Source organism: Erinaceus europaeus, chromosome 20 (genome assembly GCF_950295315.1).
Source record: "Erinaceus europaeus chromosome 20, mEriEur2.1, whole genome shotgun sequence".
Classification (NCBI taxonomy): domain Eukaryota; kingdom Metazoa; phylum Chordata; class Mammalia; order Eulipotyphla; family Erinaceidae; genus Erinaceus; species Erinaceus europaeus.
Window position 1 is genome coordinate 25,169,475 of NC_080181.1, and position 25,038 is coordinate 25,194,512.

Here is a 25,038-nt window from a genome sequence, read left to right on the forward strand (position 1 = left end):
CTCAGGATCCAATGAGCTTGGAACACTAGTACTGGGCTTCTCTTCCTCCTCTGAAGTGTCCTCTTGCTTTCAGTTGAGGACGTGGGAACTCAGGGAGGCTGAGTAAACGCACTTGGTGATACAGCTTGTTAAGCAGCAATGCTGAGACAGAACTTCTGTGTTCCTGGACCTCAAACTCGGGGGCCTGTGGGATTTGGACACTTTCTATAGGGTGAGAATGCACCTTTTTACCTCCTAGCCTCAGTGTCTCAACTAGTTAGTGCAAGGATACTGATGCCTGGGAGAAGTACCCTGCACTGTGGCCCTGCCACCTTGCCTATGCTGGCCAGTGCCTTTACCTGACTGTCCTGCTGCTCACTGAGATCCTGCTTCACTTACTACCTGGAAGCCCTGCTTCACTCTTAGGGGTGGAAGCACCCTTAGACACCACCAGAGTCCAGAATACACTGAAGTCCATAGGGCACCAAATTAACACCAACACTAACACTCATATGGTGTTGGTACTAATGGCAGCTTGTATTTGTTTGTTGGGCCTTAAAGCCAGCCTCCCTGCTCTGCTCCATGCTCTATTGCTGACACTATGATATATTTACATAATCATTGTTTTGCCTGAAAGATCCCCACCACGTTATCCCCTCAGGGCACTGCTAATTCAGTTAAAACTACTGCAACAGTTGCTAAGGACACTTCTCCCTTCCCAGCATGCCTTTGCCTCTCTCCCCCCCTTTCCTAGCCATTTCTGTTTCCAACTTGCCACTTCCAGTTTTTACCCTATAAAACCCGCTGCTGTTCCGGTTTTGTTTTCATTCTCTTCCACGTCCCGACCTGGAGAAGGGCTGGCGTAGTGGGAGGCGGCCATTTTGCTAGCTCCATGTGGCATAAGCCCGCTGTGCTCACACCCGACTCTGGAGCGTTCGCATCAATAAAGAATTGTATTACCACGCCACCACAAGTCCCTGGATCCTCTCTCCCTCCTGCGATGCAACCCTGACATTTGTTGAGCATTTATTGGCCTCAAATGTGAGCCCAGGAAACAGATTCCAAGGTCTGTGCTTTCCTTCCTTCCTTCCTTGCTTCCTTCCCTTTCTTTCCTTCCATCTATGTGTCTGTGTATCTATCTATGCTCCTTCCTTCCTTCCTTCCCTTCCTCCCTCCCTCCCTCCCTCCCTCCCTCCCTCTCTTCCTTCCTTCCTTCCTTCCTTCCTTCCTTCCTTCCTTCCTTCCTTTCCATCTATGTGTCTATGTATCTATCTATGCTTGCTCCTCCCTCCCTCCCTTCCTCCCTTCCTCCCTTCCTTCCTTTCCTGACATCAATGTTTCTCTGCTCCACATTGACTGTTTCAGATAGAAAGAGAAACACAGAGACAGGGAAATGGGGGAGAGAGGGACAGACACCACAGCACCAAAGTTCCCCCTGCCCTCCGTGCATGGGGGGCTGGGCTCAGACCTGGGTAGTGTGCATGGCAAGGCAGGCACCTTTCCAGGTGAGCTATCTTGCCATCCCTAAGGTCTCCATTCTTTTTAGAAATTTTTTTAAAATTTATGATTAATGATGGCTTACAAGATTATAAGATTAAAAGGGTATAAACCAAAGTTCTGTATCCCCACACACTCACTCACCCACCCACCTAAAGATATCTCTATTCTTAACCATCACATGTCCTTCCTTTCCTTAGGTGACAATGGTCTTTTGACCTAAACTATTGTTATTTCCTGCTTTATTAATACCCCTACACACACACACACACACACACACACACACTTTGAGAACTGAACCAAGATTTCCGACCTGGCCCGATTACACAAAGCTTGGAGGGCTACTGCTGTCCTGAGCATTGGGTCATGTGGTCTAAGATGACACTCCCTTTCTTGGACCCCCACATCCTAGGGCTGACTCCTTAATTGGCTTTGCAGTCAGTCCTAAGTCCCTAGGACTGTGCCCTAAATCTCCAGATCTTCCTGAGACGAGGCACCATGGGGAAGCCTCTCCTGTGACACTGGTGCGGCTATGGATGCAGCACCAGAACGCACACACCCCACCCCTGACTATGCCTCCCATGCCTGTACTTATCTCTGCTGTGGTGCGTAGTGAGTTCTCCAGATGATCGAGAGCTCGTCTCCAGCAAGCAGGGTGCTGGATGGTGGTGAAATGGCCTGTGAAGGTCACTGCCACTGCTTGGTGAGCGATCTGTCCCCATTTCAGCCTTAGTGGGGAAGTGATGAAGGGTGTAATTAGGGCCTGAGCTCCGCCTGTGGGGGCTGGTGGCCTGGCCTCAAGGAGGCTGGGGACACAGACAGGAGTCTCCCTCTCCCCAGGAGGCTTTGGAGGGGGATGTCTACCCCTTCAGTATGAGGAGTAGCACAGGGCTTTGGGCCCATAATTTTGAGCATGCTTGTTCCTGTGTTATGTGGGGTGTGCTCAGGGTCAGGGGAGGGAGAATAGAAGTGTAGCAAAGTAGGAAGTGCCCCCTCTCTTCTTTCCTGCTCTGCTCCCTACTGCTTTCCTCATCCTACATCAGGCTGGAGAGCTCAGGCTGCAGGGGACCTCTCACTTCTTGGGTACCCCTCCTAAGCTGTCTGTTCCTATTCTCTGCCTTTTTTTTGCCTCATCACAAATAACTTGTCTTACGTGTCTCAACTGGCTTCAAGCTTGTTACTGGCCATCATCCAAGGGCTCAAGGCAAAAACCCTAGCAGGAAGTTCCCAGTGTTCAGGCAGGAAGATGGCTTGGGAGACAGTAAATCCTAATGGTTATAATACCCAGGGCACTCCCTCTCACATGACAGCACTGCTCAATGCTCACAGCACTTTCTTCGCTCCTCATGATAATACTTGCTCTTGACTGGATGGGGCTGTCCTCATGATGAAGTTCAGAGAGGTTCTGTGACTAACCCAAGTTCACACAGCTCACCTGCCATTTTTGGAGCCCATGCAAAAACCCAGCCTCTTGTTGAGTTAATGGTCTCCATGACAATCTATCCCTGTAGGGCACTGGCAGATTTGGGGGCTTTTCACTGCCAAGACTGGGGGCTCCTTGCTATTGAATTCACCAGAGGTGGGTTCTTGAGACAGTTAAGGAATCTTCCATCTAGCTCCACAGATGGGGACTTCAGTGTACCAGGCACCCTTGTGTCAGACCCTATTCAAGCTCTTTTCTACTTAGCTATTGTTTGAGTCTTCATTCCCTTTACAGGGATAAGAATGACATTGAGCAAAGTCTGGAGTCACACAGCTAGAAAGTAGGGGAAGCAAGACCTGAGCCCCAAAGTCAACGTCTCATGCTCCATGAGACCTCCAGGGAAGACTGGGGGCTAGAGGAGGCAGTCTCCTCTTAAGAGTCTGATCCAGCAAGGAAGACAGAACACAATGGATGGGAAGAACAGCAAATGGCAAACAAGCAGAAACCTAGTGCCCCCTGAGTAGCCTGCTATGAGTGGAAATAACGCTTTTGCTTGGCCAGAGCCAAGAGAGCCAGGGAAGTGGACCTAGCTGGGGGGTGAAGAGGCCCAGGGGAAAAAATGCATTTGGAACTAATCCTAATATATGACTGTGGTGGGCAGTGAAAGGTGATATGCCAACTCGGAGATCTAGGGGTAAATGGGTCCTGGAGGCCAGGAGCCTCAGCTCAGCTGGTAGATGCCTATTCAGAGCACCAGGCAGCTGCCTGGGCAGAGGGTGACTGGGCAGAGGCTGCCTGGGCAGAGGGTGACTGGTGTAGGGGCCTAGAGGTAGCAGGAGCCCTGGCTGGTCTGAGTCCAACCACACCTACACCCACACTCTCCACCCACACCAAGAGGCTTGCACAAAGGGCTTCTGGGCCAGCAGCCTTGGAGCTGCTAGAAACATCTCGCCTGAACGAGGGTCCGACAGGAAGTAGTGTTGGCCAGGGCTTTGGCAAAGCAAGTACAGCACTGTGGGCTTTACTTCTCATGGGGCCTAGACACTGTTTTCTGTGGGTCAGCCTTGTGTGGACACAGAACCTGGGCCAAGTGGCTCTTCCAGGCAGTCCCCAACAGCTCTCCCAGTAAACGACTGACTCATCAGTCACAGCCCCAGTGCTCAGCCATTGTTAACCGGTGACTTGAAAATTACCTTTATTTAGCACCCTTATCAGGAGGCTGCAGGGCACTGGCATTTTTACTCTGCTGGCTCTCTCTGGCTGTCAGTAGTGAACTGCCTGGTCTGGTGGCCCCCAGTCACAGCCCCTCCCTGCTCACTGTGGGCACCTGGGTACAGAGCTGGGTGGGCACAAGCAGATCACCAGCATCAGCCACCTGCTGCATCTCCTCTGGGCACAGGGTGGGCACTGGACCCACCAGCTCTTTCACTTGCTTGCCTGCTGGTTCTTTCCAGATTTGGGTCCTCATGCTGGGCATGCAGACCAGGGTGATTTGCAGGACCTATACAATTGCTCACATGTGCATATGAGCTGTGGGGAGTGAGAAGACTCACAGTGTTCACGGCTCACAGTGGACATACAAGAGCACTAGTGACCCCCAGGAAGAAAGGAGGCCATTGTCCTCAGGTGTGCTTCCCTGGAGTTGTACAGGCTGACCCCAGGGCTGCGGTATGATTATAGTGGACCTTCCTGGCTTCTCTTCCCTGCTCCTCCTCTTCTTTCCTTCTTTATTTATTCGTTTATTTATTTATTTTGCCAGAGCACTGCTCAGCTTTGACTTACGTTTGTACCAGGATTAAACTTGGGACACTGGAGCTTCAGGCATGAGAGTCTATTTGCGTAACCATTAGGCTATTTCCCCCAGCCTGCAGCCTGTAGTGGACCTTGAAGCAGCAGCAGCTCTCTAAGGCTCCTGGAGATTTTGAAATTCTCTACGTTCTCTCTCTCTCTTGCCCTCTCCCTCTCCCTCTCTCCCTCTCCTCACCTGAGTACCTTCGATTCTCCAGAGAACCAGGACAGAGCAGAAAAAGTCCTCTCAATGATCTTACATAGGAACTTGCCCTTAGCAATGGCTTTGTGTTGGCTGTGGCTCTCCCTCCATACACGTCTCTACACTCTGTGCCAGTGGGGCCTGCCCTGGGGAGAGGGGCTGGTGTTTCCTTGCAGTCAGCTACTGGAGTCTTGGGCCCAGGGGAACCTTCCTGGGTGGGGAGCTCCCTTTGGCTGTATTGCCATTGTGGGCTGGCAGCTGTGAGATGGCCGGTCTGGCCTGTCTGCTGGCCAAGCGTACTCAAAGCCACTTTGCCAACCTCCTCTTCTTTTTTCCAGGGCCCTCGGCACTTGAGCAGGGAGGAGGGCTACTGTGGGGGGTGATGCCCTCTGTGCCCAGACAAAAGTCAACCTCATCCACAGTCTGGTTCTGGGAGTCCTGTACGTGGTTGGGGGCAGAGCCCTCCCTACAGTCCCATCTGGGGTGGGAGGAGCAGGAGACAACCACCCACAGGCTCTGTGACTTGGGTCTCATCCTGTTTCTCCCTGGTAAGGGTCTTTGGCTGGAGATCCTTCAGTTTGCCAAGCATTTGCATCAGTGATCTCATTCTCACCACGACTACAAGGGATGGGTGGTGAGCTCCAGCTTGCAGATGCTGCTGCTATGACTCAGAGTGGGTGAGTGTTCTGTTCAAGGTCACGCAGTCAGGAAGCAGCCAAGGAAAGACTAGAATTTCCCCAGGAAGATCTAGTTGACTGTCAGTCCTCTGGTTCCTTCAGCCAGGCCATACTGACCCTCCCTCCTCTAAGAGTGATAGAAGATGGCAAGAAATGACAAGTTTTGATGCCACATAAAGCCTTGAGTGAGCAGCCATGAGGGACTTGACTTGCTCTGTAGGTACAGGTATCACCTGCTTTTCAAAGGCTTTCCGTGTGTGTGCGCGCACACACACATTCACAGAGGATTGTAAAACCGAGGATTTCAGAACAAGAGGCTGACGCTATGTTCCTCCTTTTAGGAGCCTAGAGGTGGCTGAGATCTTCAAAGGGAGTCTTGGGGAAGACACCCCAGATGAATAGCTCTGTCCCAGGTTCTAGTGGACCACATGGAAAGCCATACAGGCCAAAGTGGGGGAGCCTGGCTGATGGCTGAGCTGCCTTCTCTCAAGGTCAATGCCAATTTCAAGGATCACCTATTGGAAAGTTCTAGAAACTCGGATGTTCAGGTTCATGCCCATGATGCTGTGTGGCAAGAGATCCCAGTTCAGTGCTTCTGATCACATGGAGAGTAGTCCTTGGTCCATGGCAGATGCTCAGCAGATTTTCAAAAGAATGAATAAAATGCAAGGAAATCTAGATGATGGTCACCACCTTCAGAGCAACCCACAACTTATTTTACAGTGGTGGCATCTGAGGCCCAGAGAGGTTAAACCACATGTCCTAGGTTACTCAGTCCCTTTATGGTGGAAGAAAAGCCAGAGTTTCAGCATCCTTTTCTTCTGAATGGGGGGAAGGCAGGGATGGGGCTGACTGGACTTTTGAAGAGGGATTCTTAGCTGCTTTAGCTCTATGACTGACTGTTGGATGTGGCTGGTGAAAGCAGAAATGACTTTCATCTGGGAAATAATTGGCTTTCTATCTTCTGCAGCCATGCTGGCAGTGGGGTGCAGGCCTCTCTCCTCAGTGTCTTTAGGAGTTTGTGAGTCTTCGTGGTTCAACTCTGTACTCTGAGCCACTTTCCTTTTTGTGGAAAAGGTGGGGGAAATAAAAGCTGCTACAAAGAAATTAAGAGAAACACCAGAGACAGCCACCAATCTGATCTTTCTAGCTCTGGTTCCAAGGTGATGATGGGCTCTGGGAGAGACTGAGTCGAGGCTGCAGTTCCCAGTGCCCAGAGGACACAATCCTTCCACCTTCTGAGGACCAGAACCTTGACAGCAGTAGGAAGAAGCAGGATGTTGTTGGGCATTATGCCCTGCTCCATGTTTAATACTGTGATCTATTTACAGAATCACTGTTTTGCCTGAGACCCGCCCTGCCTGCAGGGTATTGGTTTATCCCATTGGTTAGAACCTTCCCAACAGCTGCTATGGAAGCTTTCTACTTTCGAGCTCTTTTCTTTTCTCCACCCCCTCTCCTAGCCATTTCCTTTTTCCACTTGCCACTTCTGGTTAAAGAAATATATAAAAAGTGTTGTCTCTGATCAATAAAGGCATTGCATTGCATTCCCACTCAGCCACGAGTTCCTGGTCTCTTCCCTCTCCGGCGACGCTAGCCTGGCAGGATGTGTTGGTTCTATGGATCCAGTCCCCCTCCTGAGCCACTCAGAAGGAAGGTAGGACACAGAAGACCCCCTTGCCCTAGACTCACCACCACCATAAGCACAATCCTGCACCAATGTCTCGCCCTCCCTGAGGAGCTCCTCCTCCTCTCTTGTGTCCCGGGCCCCCTCTCATGGTTCCTGCCTGGTGCTGCACAGCTCCTCAGTGTGGGCACACCAAAGGACAGTGTTTGACACCTGCCGTAGGCTGACAAGGCTGGGATCACTTCCGTGCTGAGGAGTAGACAGGATCATCTGAATTAAGTGGCCAAGTTTAGTTTTTAATTAAGCCCCCGTGGTCTTTTCAAAAGGTCGCTGATGACACCATCTTCTTTAAGGCCAATATGAAAAGACATTCAAAGTCAAAGTTCTGAGATGGGAGCCTTGTAACTCGAAATGTCACAGGAAGAAATTTAGAAACGAGGGGAAGAGGAAGCGGGTGGCAGGCATGACCCTGTCACACTGTTCTCACAGTTTCTATTCAGAGCTCCAGACTATTTTGGTCACAAAGGGCAAGAGACCCTACTCTGCTCTTTTGAGTACTGCCTCACCCTCTACCCCTAGGTTATGGGGCCCTTTGTCTGCTGCACCAGTGAAAAGTGAGGTTCTTGTGCCCCCTGATATGGAAATAGACGTTGGCATCAGATGGGGCAGAATATGGCAGCCTACCTCCAACCACTGCTACTTGGTCCTATTGTTACATAACTTGACCAGTACTGCGTCACTGGAAATATAGTTATGTCTAGGGTACAACCTTCACTTAGTTCTCCTTCTAACCATGATTTAACAACTGAAGCAAAGACCTGCATCTAATTTCACACAATTCCTGAGAGGAGAGACTTAGTTACTAGAGCAGGAGAGACAGTGAGTCTTAGAGGTGATAAGGGCTGACACATGGCTGACACGAGCCACGATTCCTTTCCTGGGACCCTTGTTCAGGTAGTATCTGGATGCTAGTGACTCTGTGTTAGAGTGAGGGGAAATGGTTGTCTGGGCCATGTGGTAGAGTGCTATTAGCTGACCTAACACATACCCTTCCCATGTATTTATCACCTGAATCTTCACATCGTAGGGTTCTAAGATAACACAATATGAATTTTCCAGCTTCCCTTGAAAAACTAGAGGTAAAAAAAAAAGAAAAAAAAAGAAAAGAAAAGAAAAACTAGAGGTAACTAATGCCCACTTGGTCAGAAACAATTGGGCAGACTTTAAAGATAATGGATTCACCTGGGGGTAGACCTTGTTTGCTCTTTCCTCATCTTCTGGCCTGAAATGTAGAGCTGATGGTCAGCACTTCAGCAGACTCGAGCAAGGGAACCACTAGCTTTCACGTCATGTGAGAGAAAAATTACTCCTTAGCTTCTTAATTCTACTGGCTATTCATCCCAGTGGATGTCAAACTAACAAGACAGAAAAATCCACTTGGTTATTTATTGCTGAGACTTTGGGTAAATCATTAGGTGCTTTTTATTTTCAGTTTCGTTCTTTCTTTTTTAAAATTTTGTTTATTGGGGCTGGGTGGTAGTGCTCCTAGTTGAGCACACATTTTACAGTGCTCACGGACATGGGTCCCCACATGTAGGGAGAAAGCTTTGCAAACGGTAGAGCAGTGCTGCAGGTATTTTTGTCTTCCCTTTCCCTTTAAACTTCTCTCTGTGTCTAGCAAACTAATAAATATTTAAATTTTATTTATTTATTTTGGATAGACATTAAGAGAAATTGAAATAGAAGAAGGGAGGGAGTGAAGGAAGAAGGGAAGGAAGGAGAGAGCTCTGCAGCATTGTTTCACCACTCATGACGCTTTCCCCCTGCAGGTGGGGCCAGGTGGCTTAAACCTGAGTCCTTGTGCATTATAATGTGTGCACTCTATCATATGCATCACCACCTGACTCCCCCTCCAAGTTTTTTAATTTCTTTACTTCTACAGTGGATGGGAAGAATGCCTGTCTTACCTTGTAAACATTATCTGTCTAACTTGTAAACATCTCTGACTTCCAGGGTCCCAAGAATGCCTCCCCACTCCATCTGAAACTACGTGGCCTGGTGTCTGTGCCAAGGCTGCCTCCCTCCCATTGTGGGTCCAGCCCACTGTTCTGAGCATTGGCTTGAGCCTACCTTCCCACTTCAATGGCTCGCTCAGGATGCTACGAAGTCCCCTTGTGGGCTCCCATTTTCTAGACACACAATGGCTCTCCTTGACTGGCCTGGCTCTGGCCCCTCCTTGTTGGGCACAGAGACGGGCTGCTGTTTCAAGCTGCTGAAAAGGAGGCTTCAAAGAATCCCACTTTGGCCCCTCTTAGGCTGTGACTCACTGGTATGTTTCTGGAAATCCTCAAAAGCCTTATTAATCTATGAAGACATCCCAGAGGCGAGAGCCTGTGTGCCCCGTTTGCAGGGCTTTCAGCGGCAGCCATTGTCTGGGCTGCATTGTTCCCGTGCAGTGTCTTGGCCCCCAGTGGACTCCTGAGGCAGGCACAGTCTCATACCCCCACTCTTTTCTTTTTCCTTCTCTGCTGCCTTTACCTCTTAAAATGGAAAGGTGACCAACTCTTCTCGGGCTGCTGTTTATTCCCCTCCGTTACCTGGGAGGCTCCTTCCTTCTCCCCTTTGTCTCTGGGTGTTTGACAGGATCTAGGTCGGTCACAGAGGGCTAGGAGGTGGGGAGGGGGCTGCACAGAAATTCAGATCTGCTTGGCTGCTCTTTCACAGATTAATTTTTCTGTTAAAACAATTTACTGTTCTCATGAGAAAGATCAGATCTCCCACCTCCCCAGGTCCAACTCAGCCACTGACCACCCTTCTGATGTGTGACCTTCCCTGTGGCTGAGGGGGGAGTCTGGGAAGACACTCCAGGGCTCTACTCCTAGATTCAACCTCTGTTGGGGTTGCTGACAGAGTCTCCACTCTGGGGATCTGACTTAACAGCCAAGGTCCTGTGGCTAGCAGATTGCCAACAGTTCCTATCTCCTGGTTTCCAAACCATGCTTCCAACCCCTGAGAGTAGTGGGCCGGTCCCCGGTGCCTTGTTTCTAGTGAACAGAAGGTGGCAAGAGTGAAGAGGTGTCACGTCGGCAATTAAATCATAAAAGAAGGGGCTTCTGGGCTCTGTCTTGCTGGTATGTACACTCTTTGTCCTGGTTTCTGGGCGTTTGCTTTGGAGAGAGCTGCTGTGTTGGGAGGACGGTGCAGCAAGAACTGAGTGGAGCCTTTGGCCCAAGTCCAGTGAGGGAGCGAGGCCTCCTGCACAACTGTCTGCCTGGCGAGCCCTGAGATGTGCAGCCCTGGCCGCCAGCTTGCCCATAGCTTTGGGAGAGACCCTAAAGCAGAGGTCCAGCTAGGCTGAGCCACCATGCCTGACAACAGAGGTTTTGAGATGCTAAATGTGCCTAATCTTAGTTGCTAATTTTTGTACATGGCAGTGGACAATACAGCCACAGACAACCAGGACTTTATTAGCCAAAAAGAAAAAAAAAGTTTCATTGCTTTGTTCCTCTGTATTTAGATTTTAGATTCAATGTCCTTAAATATTTCATGGCCATGAGTCACTTTAGAGGAACATTTGCACTTGTGGGAACACACACACACACACACACACACACACACACACACACACACACACACACACACACCCCTATGGGCTTCCCAGGTCCCTTTGCTTCTATTTCCCACATGTACCAGTATTGTCAGAATAAACAGAAAAGCCAGATAGCTGAGATGAAGTGCTAGTGGGGTGACTGTGAGTAATTTTTGTAGGGAGAATTTGAATTTCTGCTGAAAACCAGCTGTTGGGAAGAGCTTGAGTAAAGGAAGGTCTTTGTGTGGTCCGGGAGGTGGCGCAGTGGATAAGGTTTTGGACTCTTAAGCATGAGGTCCCAAGTTCAATCCCCAGCAGCACATGTACCAGAGTGATGTCTGGTTCTTTCTCTCTCTCCTATCATTTCTCATATATTTTCAAATAAATAAAACTTAAAAAAAAAAAACCAACCTTAAAAAAAGGAAGGTTTTTGTGCACCTTCCTTGACTCTTTTAAACTGTTCTTCCCTGCCTCCTGCCTTTTTGGGTCATCCCTGGGCCTTCACAGCTCCAGCCTGACTTTAATTGGATAGAGGCAGAGAGACAGAGGGAGATGGAAAGATACCACAGCACCAAAGCTTTCTTCAGTGTGGTGGGGGCTGGGATGCTAAAGCAGCACCCTAGCCAGGTGAGCTATTTTGCCAGCCCTTTGGTTGGTAGTTCACTTTCCTGTCTCACTTTTCAATCAGACTCAAACATTTGCTCCTCTGAAAGAACCACATGACTTTTGCAGCGAGAGTTACTGCTCCTTCCCCACGTCCCTCACCACTTAACTCACCTACCCGAGCACACACATCATGCAATTTTTATTTGCATGTTCCCTCTCTTCTCCTCCCTCCCCCCAGGAAACACAGAAGGCAGTGCTGTTTACAAGAACTCATCTGGGATTTCACAACCTGAATCGAATAGGAAGCAAAATCTAAAACCCTTTGCACCCCGCCATGTTCCAGGAAGCCAAGGCACAGAGCAATTTTCCCCATCCAGGAAGCAATAAAGAAATGTATTTATGAACCAGCCTCTATCTAAGGGAGAGAATTTATGTCTCTTCATGCTCTTGTTGACAATAATAACTGATTGCTGCATCGATGTGATGCAACAGAATTTAAAACTCCTCCAAAACAAGAATCAGAGAACAAGTGGCAGAGACGGAGCCGTGGATCCTTGGTCTGTGGTGGCGCCTGGGCCTGCTAATGTCCTGAGGCAATGGGAACACAGCTCTGGTAGCACCTGCAATCTCATCTTGTTTCTTCCCAAGCGCCTGGGAAGAAAAGCAATTTGTTTGCTCTCATACTCTAAAGATGAACTTCCCGTGCTCAATCAAACGTTATTATCCCAATGTAAGTCAATTTACCTTTGAATCTGAAGGCTATTTTCTTCCTAAATGGCTAATTATGGGAGATAGATGGCGGTAAACAGAAGCTTTCTTCTTCTCTACTTGGCCGGTCCTTCTCTCACCCTCCTCTCCTCTGGCACCTATGGGAATCTGCAAAGTAGGCCTCACATTTCCCTGCCTTCTGCTTGGTTGGGGAGCCTGCCCGTCATCTGCACAGCTGCTCCTTCTTCCTACCTGCTCTCCATGCACCTGAACACTACCTCCTGCTGACTCCTCAAACCACAACTTTCCTTGCTATGCTCAGATTTCAGAGTTACCTCCCCAAGGTCAGCTCTCTGACAAAAGGTGACTGGGAGGTGGCTTAGCAGTAGAGCACAGGACTTGCATGCATGAGCTCCTGGGATTCATCCCAGCATTATATATACCAGAGATGAACAGTGCTTTGATCTCTAAGTCGACAAGTCTTCAAAACATGAGACATCTGCTAAAATGGTGACCAGCAAGGTTTTCAGAAAAGACATGGTAGAACCAGGTAGAAAGACAAAGTTGTGGTCTGCTGTGTCCTCCCTCAGCCCCACAACCTTCTTCCCCATTCACCCAGGTATATGGCAGGCAAAGTCTTTCTCTTTATTGCAGGGTCTCACTGCTTTAGGTTAACTTTTTCAGATAGACACAGAAAGAGGGAAGGAGGGAAAGGGGGAGATGGGAGGAGAAGAGGGAGAGGAACCACAGTGCTGAAATTTCCTCTAATGTAGTAGGGGCCAGACCTAAACCTGAGTCCCCTGCATGGCCAAGCAGGTGCACTATGCAGGTGAGTTATTTTGCCAGCCCTAAAGGCTAATTATTTCCTCCCTGCTTCCCCTCCCGATCCTGGGCATCTGGCCCCTCCTTCCAGATGGAGCAATAAAGTGGACATTTCAGGGGCCAGGTGGTGGTGCACCTGGTTGAGCACATGTTACCATGTGCTAGTTCCTGGGTTCAAGCCCCCACTCTCCACTTTGCAGGGGGGGATGCTTCACAAGTGGGAAGGCAGGTCTGCAGGTGTCTCTTGTTCTCCCTCTGTTTTCCCCTCCCCTTTCAGTTTCTCTCTGTCATGTCAATAAAATAGAGGGGTGGGGGAGAGAAAAAGAAAAGGGAAAAAAATGTCTGCCAGGAATAATGGATTCACAGTGCCTGTACCGAGCCTCAGCGATAACCCTGGTGGCAATAACACACACACACACACACACACACACACACACACACACACACACACACACACACGTCTGACAACCTATCTCAGGACAACATGGGTTTCAAACCTCAGGGAGCCTGGGAATACTGGAGATGAAACACGGTTACCAGAAGCTGCCTCTTTGATTCTCCTGGCAAAGTCACAGTGGTGATGGTGGCTGACCGATGTACAGGGGTGGCAGCCCTTTCAGCACTCTGATCAACATGGAGCAGGAGCTAATTGAATTGCTGAGTTTGTTTACTGAGATGAGGAGTGGCCCCTCCCTCCTGACAAAGCAAAAGTCTTTCCCTGCCAGTAGCAGGGCATGAGGTCAGCCCAGCAGCTCTTCTGTCCACCTCCTGATGCCACTTCTGGCTGCTCTGAAGCCCGGAGCTCATTGTGTGTGCTTTGATGCCAGCGGGGAGCCCTTCACCCAGGGAGCTCTTTTAGGTCTGGGGGTGATGGAGCCTGTGGCGTGTGGGGGGTTACTGGGGAGGAAACACCCCTTCTAACTCCTCTCCCCAGGCCTGACCCCTCACCCTCTGTACTTTTGCCTGGGTGAGAGGTGCTGTAATAATAGCAACTGCCTTTTGTCCAGTGCCACCCTGATTATGCGAGGCTTCATACATGATCTCATTTGATCCTCGCAACCAGCCTGCGGAGCCAAGCTCACCAACCGATAATGGGAAAGCTCAGAGAGGTCAAATCCTTTGCCTGGGGCCACACAGCTAGAAAGTGGCTGGTGTGGGAGCTGCTAGCAGGCATCTTGTCACCACAGCTCCACTGCAGAAAGGAGGGAGTGTGGTGTGGGGAGGGGCTGAACCCTCACCTGAGCACTGAACCTGACCCATCTGGGCTGTGCTCCTATTAAGGACCCTCAGTTATTCCTGAGAACCAAGGTCTTGATAAACCCACTTAGCCTGAGCTTGCTGTTCAGTCAGGGATGCTTTGGGGTGTGTGCATGGTGGCTGGAAGGACTCGTAAGAGGGGGTGAGCTCTTCAGGAACTTCTGGCGGAAAGTTTAAGGCCATGGTGAGAGTCAACCTTGCTCATTTCTCCATGTCTACAGGAGTCTCAATAATATTATCAGGGGTCTGCCTGGTTGAGGCATAAAGAACTGCGTGAGACACTTATAGCCCACCTCCTCACTCCACGCCAAGTCACCTAGCAGGGAGGAAGATAGGCTAGAACCGGGGCCTGAACTCCTGCATCAAGATACAGGAACCCCTGACTACTTAGTCAAGCCACACTCGGGATCTCCTGCAGGGAGCCTGTGCACAGGCACCATGGTGGGGGGGGGGTGATAAAGAGACCCCCCCCCACAACTGCCACAATGGTCACTGTGAAAAGTAGCGAGAGTGCTTGCAAGCTGCTAAGTGCCTACCCACCTAGGCCAAATGCAAAGGAGAGTCCCTGACTGGTGGGCTCAATGGAATCAATGCCTCCAACTGTCCCTCACTGATGGGCTTAGTCTGCCCACCTACCTCCGAATGCATAACCCCATTTGCCTATGAACTGGCTTCTACCCATGAGTACCCTGCCATGGGCATCTCTTGGAGCTGTTGTCAGAACTGGCTCCCTTGTTCCCGGACACAAGCCCCAGTGAAGCCCTGTCTGGGAATTGTCTGGTCTCTCTCTTGTCAGTTTTTGTTGCATGAAAACAGTAAGACCTGGGTCTGAGATCAAGGGGGCTAGGCTGCACGCTGAGCAGGAGGTCTGCTTTGCATCGGCTGGATTGTGATTCTGAGAATCCTCTGCAGAGTCTCAGAGCTGCTCAAACCCACTCTAGGCTGGGGATACAGGGACCCCTGTTCAGTCAGTGCTTTGATTCACATCAAATACCAATGAGCAAGCAGGTAGGAGCTCACACCAACCTGGCTCCCTCGGGCATCAGCTCAGAACTACTGGCTGGGAGAGAAATATCTCCAGACCCTGGGAAATAGCCTGATTTTTGAAGACTAAGTAAGGGGGCAGCAGCTGTCCAGGAGCTCCAGGACGGAGAGGTCAGGGAGAGGACATGGAGTCTTCCACAGAGCACAGGGAAATGGATATGGAGAGAGGGATCCTCAGAAATCTCAGTGAGTAGCCCCAATCTGAGCCCCACCTCTGTTACCTGCCATCCACAGATGGTTGGAGGGAAAAGGCATGTGTGGGTCACGGGCATCTGGGTGGCTGTGCATCAGAGCACTGACACCATGGCCACAGGGCTCTCTGCTCAGCAGGCCTGACTGGACAGGTGAGCAGAGCTGCCTACCTTTTCTGACCCCAGAGGGTTGCTGACTTGAAAAGCGACATAGGTAAGGACAGTTCCACAACTCACAGCTTTTCCTCTCCCCAGATAATGTGCCCTTCTCTCACTGACCCCATAGAGTGAGGGAAGCTGTAGGATCATCTGCAGGAACCTGCATCTGCTGAGATAACTGACTGGCCAAAGAAAACCGTGGCTCTTAGCATCTGCACATGTTTTCCTCTTTGATGGACACAGGAGCTACTTATTTCTTAGTGAAAATGGAAACAGACACAATTTATATATATAAAAAGAACATAGGCGAGAGATAAGAGCACCATACCAAGAAGATATACAGATGGAAAACACATTAAGAAATGTTGAATGTCCTGGGTCCTTAGGGAAATTTCATCCACTCACTTCTTATTTTCCTTTCCCTCTCTCGCCCTTCCCTCCCTTCTCTCCTCCCTCCCTCCCTTCCTTCCTCTTTCTTCTTGCCCATTCCCTTCGCCTTGTCTATCCATCTACTAACACTTATTGATAACCTGCCACATCAGGCAAGAGTCCAAGCAGTAGGAATCAAAGGTCAACAGTCCCCAGGCCCTGTCCTTGTGCTGTCTCCTCAAGGTGCCCAATGTTATGATAATTGTGTCTCTGAACCAAAAAAATGAGGCCATAGAGGTGACACAGTACCTGTCACGGAGAACATCACTGAAAAATCAGAGACATTGTCCCTAAATCAGAGTATTCAATCAATCATTCAATCATGGTGGCTTTGTTCGATTCTTTCTTTCTAAGGAACATTGAGAGCCACTGCTTGGTGACTGCCTGCCTAGAACTCTAAGCACTTTATTTTACTGAGTCTTCTGGGGAAGGATGAACAACACGCTGTCTGCACCAAGGTGCCCCAGAGGTGGGCCTGAGCTTGTACAGAACAGCACCCTCTAAACGAGTGTCTTGACTTCACCAGGCACCAGGACTCTGAGAGCCATGCAGTAAGGGGAAGCTGGAAAAACGAGGTGCTGCAGGGTCAGAGACTCAGGCACACGTCCCACAGATGCCACTTACCATCTTCTGAGTCACTTAACCTCTGGGAGCCTCCTCTCATCACCGGTATGAGAGGAAAACCAGGCTGAGGCCATCTCCCGCACAGCGGGGCTTAGGAGTAGCAAATGAGATGGTCTCAGGGAACTGCATTGCAAATTGCAAAGTGGCAGATTCAGTGGCTTTTGCTGCTTCCTGCGCCTCAGCAAAGACCTGTGATCACCAGCAGCCCACAAGGCAGGGTATTCGGAGGGACTCACCCCATCCTCCTGGCTCCTTCCTTCTTCTGGGTTCCTCCCATCAGCCTGCCTCTGTTCCTGCCCCCCACAGTGTGGCCCCCTTGTGGTGGCCTGGAGGCTGGGACACCACCAAGCTCCACATCTAATGGGGTCATGTCAGCCCCTGGCAGCTCAGTCAGGCCCACAGCTGGCAGCCCTGTCTTCAGTGCAGGAGTTGGAGCAGAGGTCTCTGGGATGCCTGCCTCCAAGGGAGGGGTCCTGTGGTCGTGGCTGCTGTTGTCAGGGTAGGACTGGGGGACTTGGGCTCAGGAAGGGGCTGCTTCTGAGGCAGTGATGGATTAATGGCAGGATGCCAGGAGGAAGGCCCAGCTGACTCAGCAGCTCAGGGCATTCGAGTCTGGGCTCAGCGCACAGCCTGCGCACAGCCGGGCACTTCATTTCCCAGAGACTACCAGCACCTTTTAATAATGTCTACTTGGGTTAATGAAAGTTGTCGGTTTCACTTAATAAATACATTGCCATTCCAGGCCATGCATATCTGTCACATCACACTGGGCCTGGAGCTATGTATTCAGGCCAGGCTGGGACAGGTCCCCAGCAAACCCTACAGAGTTCCTAAAACTTCCTCAGACTAGTAGGCCTGCTTTTCCCTGCACACTTCTTTATCTTTATCTATCTCTTTCTAAAAATTTAGACTGATGAAGGCAGGGAGGGATGTGTATGGTGAGGCGGCCCCTGAAGGGAGTAGTGGGGAGGCTCAGTCTCTGTGGGGGAGCTGGCAGGTAGTGTTCAGCTGGAATAAGCAGCCTGAGAATCCACCTGGCCACCTGCAGGCTGCATATTTACCTCACTAAGCAGCTAGTAGCTTTCCCTTGAGCCAATGGATTTTGCAGGCTTAGGGGTGGCTAGCACCTCCCTCCCCCTCCACCTCCCAGAGGCCACCGAAGTGGGAGGGACCTGGCCCTGAGGGCTAGGAGAGGGGTGTAGGGAACCCGGTTCGAGCCCCTGGCTCCCCACCTGCAGGGGGGTTGCTTCACAGGCGGTGAAGCAGGTCTGCAGGTGTCTATCTTTCTCTCCCCCTCTCTGTCTTCCCCTCCTCTATCTCCATTTCTCTCTGTCCTATCCAACAACGATGACATCAATAACAACAACAATAATAACTATAACAATAAAACAACAAGGGCAACAAAAGGGAAAATAAGTAAGTATAAAAAACATTTTTTGTGGGTCAGACGGTAGCACAGTGGGTTAAGTGCAATGGCACGAAGTTCAAGGGCTGGCACAAGGATCCCAGTTTGAGCCCCTGGCTCCCCACCTGCAGGGGGGTTGCTTCATGGATGGTTTATCATTGTTGTGGTTATTATTGTTGTTATTGATGTCGTTGTTGTTGGATAAGACAGAAATGGAGACAGAGAGAAATGGAGAGAGGAGAGGAAGACAGAGAGGGGGGAGAGAAAGAAGATACCTGCAGACCTGCTTCACTACTTGTGAAGCAATTCCCCTACAGGTGGGGAGCCAAGGGCTCGAACCGGGATCCTTTTGTGGGTCCTTGCGCTTTATGCCACCTGCGCTAAACCCACTGCACTACCGCTCAACTCCCTATTATCTTTTGTAAATGCATGCTGTTATTATCAGGTAGGCTGGAAGTGGTTTCTTTAGTCCTTAGACTAGTTAACACTAGAGCAGGAAGAACAAGAGACTTTGAGGCTTATTCACTACTTTTTAGGTGGGAAAACTGAGTCCTCTGCTACTTGCTAACTCTAAGGATGGGACACACCACCATTGTCATCAGGGTCTCTTCCTGGGAGTCTAGCCCTGCAGAAGGCATCTTTGAGGGCTTTGCAGCCAATAGGGGCCACAAGACAGATTGTGTCGCTCACTGCAGCACAGGAGCTACCACTTGGCAAAATTCTGGAGTTGGAGGCTAGGAAAAGGGAGTCATGTCATAGCAAATGCACTACTTGAGCTGCCTAGCTCTGAGCTCTCCTCACCCTCTCCTTGAAGGGGAGTGGTTTCCTTCACACCTCTGGGAGGAGGTGGGTGAGGTGTGTGTGAGAGATAGAGATAGAGATTTTGAGAGAGAGACTGAGAAAGAGAGAGATGGGGTGGGGGGGAGGGAGAGGAGGAGGAGGAGGCAGGTGAGTGGGCATCCCAGGAGCTCCCCACCCCCAGGCTGAATGCAAAAGGCATTTGTGAAATCTAATTAGTGCAGCCTTAACTTTTGACTTCCTGTGCTGGCTCCTCCCCCAGCCCCAGGCTGTCTTGCTGAATTAAACCGCCTTGGACCACCTCATTGAATTCACTAGCCTTGCTTCTCCACTCCGTTTAGCCCCTGGTGCCCTTCCTCTGTCTGTGGGAGGTGTTGCTGGCCTTTCTGGAGTGCACTCCCAGGCAGGTGTTTTAGCAACTGCCTCCTCTTACCGCCCACAATCTTCTTCTTCTAGCGTTTGCCCTTCTTCCGTAGCCAGTCAACAGCATCGCCCACAATGGCTCCTTTAATCACAAAGCTCTTTTCCTCCTCTGTCTCCCCCTATTGATGGTGCACAATGCCCCAAGGCTGCAAGAAACCTGCCCTTTCTTATTCCATCCTGCCCCAGGGCACTGTGATCCTGGGAGTGGAGGGAACCCAGAAAGGCAGGTGGGGGCTTGCTGTGAGCTGCCATTTGCAATGGGTCATGGAGTGTGCTTCCGGTTCAGGGCTGGATGCCGGGCACACAGCAAGGAGACCTGTACCTAGGGTGGCCAGGTGGAGACTGGTCTGAGCCCCTGATAAGCAAATGAATCACTGACAGGGTAGGTAACTAGAGGGGGCAATGATGGAGCGAAATGCCAAGTAGTGTTAGAGGAGAACCAGTAAAATCATCCTAGGAGACAGACAGGGTGAGAGTTACTGCCAATTTTTTTGAAGTTATTTTCACATTTATTTATTTTGGATAGAGCTGGAGAAATTGAAAGGGGGAGGGGGAGATACAAAGGGACACCTGTAGGAGTTCAGTCCCCAGCAGCACATGTACCAGAGTGATGTCTGGTTCTTTCTCTCTCCTCCTACTTTTCTAATCAGTAAATAATAAATAAAAAAAAAAAGAAAAAGAAAGAAAGAGACATCTGTAGCACCCTTTCACATTTCCCCCAGCAGGTCAGGACCAAGGGCTTGAACCTGCTGTTATCTGGAGACCTCCTGGATGTGTTTCTGGGAACAGTTTGTGAGTTTTAGTACATTCCTCTAAAAAGTGAGATAGAATTTATAGTAATACAAACTTCACCCCTTTAAAATGTATGGTTCTGTGGTCTGGGAGGTGGTGTAGTGAATAAAGCACAGGACTCTCAACCATGAGGTCCTGAGTTCAGTCCCCAGCAGCACATGTACCAGAGTAATGTCTGGTTCTTTCTTCTACTTTTCTCATAAGTAAATAAAATATTTTAAAAATAAATAAAATGTAGGGTTCATGAGTTCTTAATCCTATCTATAATAGTTTTGAAACTATCTGGCCATTAGCCAATTCTGTAAAGTTGTAGCAACCTAAAAATAAATTATTTGTCCACCAGCAGTCCCTACAGAGTCCTCGCCCCACTCCTGGTGGCTGCTCATCTACCTTGTCTCTATGAATCTCCTTATTCTGAACATTCCATATCACTGGAGTCACACAATATGTGGCCTCTTGTGAGTACCTTCTACCACTTAGCATAATGGTTCCAAGAGCCACCTCACTTGCAGTATGTGTCACTATTTCATTCTTTTTCACGGCTGAACAGTATCTCTGTTGGTATGCATGAGACCCCTTCTGTTTCATTTGGTTTAAATCCCCCCTGCTTAACACTATTCTATTTACATAACCACTTCATTCTATTTACATAACCACTGTTAACAAGTTCCACCCTCCCTCCAGGGCATTTGTGGTTCAGTGATAGGATTCTCGCCTAATCTGCCCCCTCTTTGTCACACTCTGATTTTCACCAGTCACTTTTCTCTCCACCCTCTCTATGTCACATCCTGTTTCCACCTTAGTTGGCAAGTATATATAAAGATAGCATTGTGAGTTGTACTTTACCTTGAGTTTAGCTTAGCTCGTCTTAGATTGTGCTGCGTCCTGCATGAATAAAGAGATACTGCCTACAGCTCAACCATGAGTCCCTGGTCATGTTACCCGCCGGTGAAGCTAGCCCGGCGAAAACAACATAACCCGTCGAAAACAACATATCTCCTTCAGAAAAAATTTTTTATTAGCTGCATTTATTTATTTGATAGAGACAAAGAGAAATTGAGAGAAAGGGGGAGATAGAGAGGGAGAGCGACACCTGCAGCACTGCTTCACCACTTGTGAGGCTTTCCCCCTGCAGGTGTGGGCTGGAGGCTCGAGCCAGGGTCTTTGTGCACTGTAGCATGTGCGCTCAACCAGGTGTGCCACCACCTGGCTCCCAACAGTGTCTCCTTATATAGGTATACTGTTGTTTTCTCCGGGCTGGCTTCACGGGCGGGTAACAGATGACCAGAGACACACAGCTGAGTAGAGAAGTAGTATTTCTTTATTCACGAGCCAACGGTACAAAAAACTAATCTAATCTAATCACCACACAGTTCTGTCCTGCATCTTTCTCCTCTGGCCACAGCGTCAGGAACTCAGGAAGTATCCAGGATGGGGGTGGGGAGAAGCAAGAAGCGTGAAAAGGCCAGGGCTAAACCAAATCTCCCGGAGGGAGGGGGAGTGAGACCAAACCAATGTAACAGAATGATCATGTAAATAGACCACAACATCAAGCAATATAACAGAAGGGATCCCAGAAGCAGAACTAGAAGCACACCAATAGGTATACCACCTTTTGTTTATCTACTCACCCTTGGAGGAACAATTAGGCTTCGACTTTTTGCCTATTATCAATAAATCTGCTGGACATTTACCCAGAAGACATGAAAACATGAATTCAAAGGGACAGATATGCACCCCTATGTTCATAGTTGCATTATTCACAGCAGCCAAGAAATGGAAGTGACCTAAATGCCTATAGACAAATAATTGGATAAAGAAGTTATGGGGTGCATACTCAATGGACTACTACTTGGCAATTAAAAAAAGATGGTATTGTGTCCTTTGGGACTGAATGGATTGAACTGGAGGTGATTATACTTAGTAAAGTAAGTAAGAAGGTGAATAACAACCATCAATGGTTTCACTCATATGTGGGATATAGAGAATGGGGGCTTGGTGGTGGCACACCCAGTTAAGTGGAATAATACTATGGTGCAAAGACCTGTATAAGAACCTGGGTTCTAGCCCTGCTCCCCACCTGAGGGGGGGGGGAGACTCTTCATGAGTGGTGTAGCAGGTCTGCAGATATCTATCTTTCTCTTTTCCTCTCTATATCCCCCTCTCCTCTCAATTTCTCTCTGTCCTATTGAATAAAATAGGAAAAAAAAAAAGTAGAAATATGGCCACCAGGAACAGTGAATTCACAGTGCTGGTACTGAGCCCCAGCAATAACCCTGGAGGCAACAAACAAACAAACAAAGAATTGAAACACATGAACTTGCAAAAAAAAAGAGGAGGGGCCAGCAGTGATGCAGTTGGTTGAGTGCACATGTTACAGTGCGCCAGGATCCAGGTTCAAGTCCCCAGTTCCCACCTGCAGGGGGAAAGCTTCTCTCCCTCTCTATCTCCCCTTACCCTCTCAATTCCTGGCTATCTCTATCCAATAAATAAAGATAATAAAAATTAAACAACAACAACAAAAAAGGAACCGTCCCCATCCCCAAGACTTTGAGACAATTATGGGGTACAGGACTTTGGTGATGAAAGTGGTGTGGAACTATTCTCTTATTACCTTATAATCCTGTAAATGACCATGAAATCACTAATAAAAATTACAAAATGAATAAGGCTGATATACACATTTGTGCAAAAAATATATTTCCATGAACATATGTTTTTTACTCTTGTGATAGAATTATGGAGGAGTGGGAAACGTTTAGGAGTAAAATTGCTGGGTCATATGGTAACTCTGTTTCACTTTCTGTGGAACTGCCAAACTGTTTTCTAGGGACAGCTTTGTTTATTTCATTTTTAAGTAAAGGGGATGGGCCAGATTATAGTGTTCTTTAATTTCTAATTTCTGTTTACTTCTGATATAGTGTTCCTCTAGAAACAGATTTTAAACCATGGCATCTCCTTTCAGAGAAATGCATATGTGCAAATACTTATCGTTTTGGGGGTTCAAGAACCCTCAGAAACTGGCTCTGAATTTCAGCCTTATGTAGTTGCAGGCTGACACATGGTAGCACTTTAAGGTTAGATTACTGTCTCAAATTTAGTGCTCTATCTACATTTTTGGCTTTTCCACATGGATATAGGAAATGGATAATTTGACTAATGAGTTCCGATCCATGTTCTGATTTCCATCTGGGATCCTAACATTCAGCAGCCAATCAGTTGCCTTAATTTTTTCCACCCACTCTGTAATCATCTGATTGATGTGCAATTATCTCCCCCCTGCTTCCACACATGCTTTCCCTTCTCATGTTTGCAATCCAATGCCAGATAACCTTCATTTTTCCCATTTATTTTTTGTGTGCTGGCCACTGTTTGATATAATTATTTTTGCAATCATCTTCTATTAGGTGAAAGAATATTGCAGTAGAGGAAGAAAGAAAAAAGAAAATAAATGCCTTCCTGACAAGTTCTAATATTTTATGTTCACAAATAATCTCACAATATCTGAGCAATAATATTATTTTCTCAATGTGCATTTATTAAAATGTAAAGTAGCTCTATCACATTGGGAGTGAAAACCCTTGTATTACCTTGGCCAGAAAATATCCCTTATTTATTTCAGATTACATTTCTGGGATTTTAATACTGTTCCCTTTTCTTACCTCTTATAGCCTTTATCTACTAGGGGGAGTGAACTGAAGGGCTGATTTCTAAAGAGGCATCGCTGAATACTTAGGACCTTAATTTAGTTTTAAGAATTGCTTTTGGCTCTCAATTTAGGGTAAGGTTTTCTCCTGTGTAATTCTTTTTGTTGAAAACTGCACAGAGCTCTCCCTTTGTGGCTGGCATTTTGACATCACAGTTTAAAACCTGGGTATGGAGGTCCTGGAGGAATAGAGCAGACTTAGGGTAGAGGAACAAGATGAATGTGATTGATTTTATGAGTTGGGAGAATTAGATCCATTAGCTATTTCTCAATAGCATTTAGTGGATCCCACTACCCTGGGTCCCATTTTGAAGTCGGGGCTGACCTTTAGGTAGATATTCTGTTTCTCCCCCTTAACTAGCTTTGTGATATTGGACAGACTACATCTACACTTTGGATTGTTTTCTCAAGTGCAAAAGGAGATGGTGAGACAAACAGGTGAACTTTTGTAATCCTGGCTATGTATTAACCCTCCTTGGGGAGCTTTGAAAGGGATGTTGATATCCTGGCCTTAGACCAATTAAGTCAGATTTTCTTGCGGGTGGGTAGGTGAATGAGCATGAACATTGGTATATTTTACCAAACCTTCCCAGGTGATTGATTGTACATGAGAACTCCTGGTCCAGATGATCTCAAAGGCCCCTTTGGATTTCTGGCAGCCTGATGCAATGAACTGAGCAGTGGTCTCATGAGCCAAAGTTAGTGAAATGTGCTTGCAGATGAGTGGAGCACAATCACTGGATCATGATGGTGGGCTGGGGTTTGAGGTGTCTCAGCAGAGGGACCCAGAATGGTAATGAGTTTCTCTGGGCATCAGACCTGAGTTGGGACAGGTAAGTCTTCCCCTTTTCGTGGGTCCATGATGCTGAGAAGATGGATGAGCTGGGGCTGGGAAATAGCTTTTGTTCCTTGGAGGAAGGCATGCCGAGAGATAAGGCAGGCTTATTATTTTTAGAGTGGAACTGGGACTGTTTAGCCTAGAAAAGAGGGGATTTAGTGGGAAATATGATTTTCAATCTTCAAGAGGCTGAAAGGCTGTCATGTGGAAGAGGGATTGGAGTGCTTTCAGATGCTCCAGGGGGGCTGAACTTGAGCCAGTAGGCAGAGTTGCAGGACCGATTTTGTTGCATTGTAAGGAACTGTAATGGAGAGCCATGTTCCCATGTTCTCTGTGCAAACCCTTGTTTTACCACCTGCTTTTATAACTATCTTCTCTAACTTGAGATAATATCTTTTTTCATTTATGCATTCCTAATATCTAATCCAGTTCCTGATACAACCCTCAATTAATG

The 25,038-nt window shown here is 48.4% G+C and overlaps 1 protein-coding gene and 1 long non-coding RNA gene across 12 annotated transcripts in view; one reads left to right on the forward strand and one right to left on the reverse strand.

Annotated features, from left to right (window-relative positions):
- KIRREL3 (kirre like nephrin family adhesion molecule 3) overlaps nucleotides 1–25,038 on the reverse strand; it is a 624,884-nt gene that overhangs the window by 148,737 nt on the left and 451,109 nt on the right. The window lies entirely within an intron of this gene.
- Nucleotides 11,989–25,038, forward strand: part of LOC132535011 (uncharacterized) — a 38,248-nt gene continuing 25,198 nt past the window's right edge. Inside the window, exon 1 of the long non-coding RNA XR_009546794.1 lies at nucleotides 11,989–12,118. This is a non-coding gene — a long non-coding RNA (uncharacterized LOC132535011). The remainder of the gene's footprint in view (nucleotides 12,119–25,038) is intronic.